Raw genomic sequence first — 4,262 nt, forward strand, 5'->3', positions numbered from 1 at the left:
CCCAAGCCCTAACAGACTGAGCTGCCACCCTCTAGAGAAACGTTTCCATGCCAAAACATTTCCAATGGTTGATGGACTCACAGAACTGTACTGGAGAGGAATGTAGAGGTTACAATGCAGCCAGGTCAAGTGGCTGGGCCCCTGATAAACACAGAGAATGGACCCTGATAAACCAGATAATGGCCCCTGATAGACCAGAGAATGGACCCTGATAAACCCAGAGAATGGCCCCTGATAAACCCAGAGAATGGACCCTGATAAACCCAGAGAATGGCCCCTGATAAACCAGATAATGGCCCCTGATAAACCCAGAGAATGGCCCCTGATAAACCCAGAGAATGGCCCCTGATAAACCCAGAGAATGGCCCCTGATAAACCCAGAGAATGGCCCCTGATAAACCAGATAATGGCCCCTGATAAACCCAGAGAATGGCCCCTGATAAACCCAGAGAATGGCCCCTGATAAACCAGAGAATGGCCCCTGATAAACCCAGAGAATGGACCCTGATAAACCAGAGAATGGACCCTGATAAACCAGAGAATGGACCCTGATAAACCCAGAGAATGGACCCAGATAAACCCAGAAAATGGACCCTGACAAACCAGATAATGGACCCTGATAAACCAGATAATGGACCGCTATAAACCCAGAGAATGGACCCTGATAAACCCAGAGAATGGACCCTGATAAACCAGAGAATGGCCCCTGATAAACCCAGAGAATGGACCCTGATAAACCAGAGAATGGCCCCTGATAAACCAGAGAATGGACCCTGATAAACCCAGAGAATGGCCCCTGATAAACCCAGAGAATGGCCCCTGATAAACCAGAGAATGGCCCCTGATAAACCCAGAGAATGGCCCCTGATAAACCAGAGAATGGACCCTGATAAACCAGAGAATGGCCCCTGATAAACCAGAGAATGGACCCTGATAAACCAGAGAATGGCCCCTGATAAACCAGAGAATGGCCCCTGATAAACCAGAGAATGGCCCCTGATAAACCAGAGAATGGACCCTGATAAACCAGAGAATGGACCCTGATAAACCAGAGAATGGACCCTGATAAACCAGAGAATGGCCCCTGATAAACCAGAGAATGGACCCCTGATAAACCAGAGAATGGACCCCTGATAAACCAGAGAATGGACCCCTGATAAACCAGAGAATGGACCCTGATAAACCAGAGAATGGACCCCTGATAAACCAGAGAATGGCCCCTGATAAACCAGAGAATGGACCCCTGATAAACCAGAGAATGGACCCCTGATAAACCAGATAATGGCCCCTGATAGACCAGAGAATGGACCCTGATAAACCCAGAGAATGGCCCCTGATAAACCCAGAGAATGGACCCTGATAAACCCAGAGAATGGCCCCTGATAAACCAGATAATGGCCCCTGATAAACCCAGAGAATGGCCCCTGATAAACCCAGAGAATGGCCCCTGATAAACCCAGAGAATGGCCCCTGATAAACCAGATAATGGCCCCTGATAAACCCAGAGAATGGCCCCTGATAAACCCAGAGAATGGCCCCTGATAAACCAGAGAATGGACCCTGATAAACCAGATAATGGCCCCTGATAAACCCAGAGAATGGCCCCTGATAAACCCAGAGAATGGCCCCTGATAAACCAGAGAATGGACCCTGATAAACCAGATAATGGCCCCTGATAAACCCAGAGAATGGCCCCTGATAAACCCAGAGAATGGACCCTGATAAACCAGAGAATGGCCCCTGATAAACCCGGAGAATGGACCCCTGATAAACCAGAGAATGGCCCCTGATAAACCCAGAGAATGGCCCCTGATAAACCAGAGAATGGACCCTGATAAACCCGGAGAATGGCCCCTGATAAACCCAGAGAATGGCCCCTGATAAACCAAAGAATGGCCCCTGATAAACCCAGAGAATGGCCCCTGATAAACCAGAGAATGGACCCTGATAAACCAGAGAATGGCCCCTGATAAACCAGAGAATGGACCCTGATAAACCAGAGAATGGCCCCTGATAAACCAGAGAATGGCCCCTGATAAACCAGAGAATGGCCCCTGATAAACCAGAGAATGGACCCCTGATAAACCAGAGAATGGACCCTGATAAACCAGAGAATGGACCCCTGATAAACCAGAGAATGGCCCCTGATAAACCAGAGAATGGACCCTGATAAACCAGAGAATGGACCCCTGATAAACCAGAGAATGGACCCCTGATAAACCAGAGAATGGCCCCTGATAAACCAGAGAATGGACCCCTGATAAACCAGAGAATGGCCCCTGATAAACCAGAGAATGGCCCCTGATAAACCAGAGAATGGACCCTGATAAACCAGAGAATGGACCCCTGATAAACCAGAGAATGGACCCTGATAAACCAGAGAATGGACCCCTGATAAACCAGAGAATGGACCCCTGATAAACCAGAGAATGGACCCTGATAAACCAGAGAATGGCCCCTGATAAACCAGAGAATGGACCCCTGATAAACCAGAGAATGGCCCCTGATAAACCAGAGAATGGACCCCTGATAAACCAGAGAATGGCCCCTGATAAACCAGAGAATGGCCCCTGATAAACCAGAGAATGGCCCCTGATAAACCAGAGAATGGCCCCTCCACAGCTGTGATGTATTGATGATATGAATGCTTGTTGTGTCCAGTAGTATCGCTGCTAGTGTTCTGGCTAATATTGTTCATTCTGACATGTAAAACCTTTATGTTTGAGCTGAAAAGTGTGTCAGGATGATTTGGTTGTATTGTTTAAATTAGTAATCCATGCTACCTAACCCCTTTTCATCACTGTTTCTGTTAACTTTTGACATATTTTTTAAACTTTTCATTTATTTTAGATTTATTTAACTAGTTTTTTACCATGCATAACCCATTTTTGCCACTTTTCGACTGCTTTTCACCATTTCTGCCCATGTTTGCCTCTGCTCTTTGTGGATTTAACCCATTTTTGCCACTGTGTAACCACTTTCACCATATTTTTCAACAATTTTTCCACTTTTGTTAACTTTTGCCTTTTATTTCTGCAATTATTTAATCATCCTGATGTTTGGTCACATCATGGCTTAACTATTAAATCTGACATTACTTTCCAGTGGTTTAGTCAGTGCATCCGTCCACACTGCTAACGTTACTAAAAAGGAAATTCTATTTGAAAAAGGGGGATGTATTTTTAAAAGAGTATATTGTACCACAGCACTAATAAATTAGTAAAACTCATTGTTGTTTCTGCACCTATGGTGTTATGTTGATTATGATAATCCAAAGGCTGGACACCATAATGAGCCCTTCTCCAATCCTATGCCTCCCCCCTTAATCTTTTTATCAATCCGATATGATATTTGAACATTTACCTTAAATAGTTTATTCTGAACATGCAAACTTGGCATGATCACTTTTAATGGTTTGGAATATCAATGAATAAAATCAACAATTGTGGCAGACTGGTTTTAATGTTTAAAAAAAGATGACTTTCAAATACAGATTACAGAAAACTTTATTTCAGCTGATTATAAATGGCTGTTTCATACCATGGGGTCACCTGCAACTGAACAGTGTAGAAAAGGTCACAATCATTGAAGTATTAATGACTAATGTATGTTTATCAGTCAAAAAGCATAGTAACATGTGGTGTGATGACCTTAACTGACACTAAAACCTCCTACTGTCACCTTCACTAAGGCAGCTCCAGGGTGTGTATCTAGGCCATCCATTCAGCAACATCTCGGTGCGTTTGTCTACTACTGGGTGTGTTTTGTTGATTTAAATTAACCTCTGCCTGTTCTGTTCAAAGTAGAACTGAGCAGGGACTATCTGCCGTTAAGTTAATGAACAGGAACATTATTTAATCGCCGTGTCTTCTCTCCTGTAAGTTAATGTGATGTTTTATTTTTGTGAATCTAAAACAAACACGGAGATGAGAGTTGATTTGAGTCTCTGTTTGACACCCATTTATAGAAACACCAGCGCACAGCGCCCACTAGCGTTTCAACTGCAGTTAGTGCACTTGCAGCAGATCATACCACAATAGGCACACTCTACGGACCACATGTGTTATAAATAAACGTCTATCTCACTGCCGTGATGTCATTTCAATGTAAAAATTTCTAGAAAATAATTCAAAATTCAACAAAATAATTGGCGATGTAGTTTCTAACACGGCTAGGATGTCAGTGCCTGTTAATGTCGCGCACCCCCGCGCCCACACAACATGGTACAGACCGAGTTGTCTGATCATCTGACTTTTTCCGTT

Source organism: Cheilinus undulatus, linkage group 21, assembly GCF_018320785.1.
Source record: "Cheilinus undulatus linkage group 21, ASM1832078v1, whole genome shotgun sequence".
NCBI lineage: Eukaryota > Metazoa > Chordata > Actinopteri > Labriformes > Labridae > Cheilinus > Cheilinus undulatus.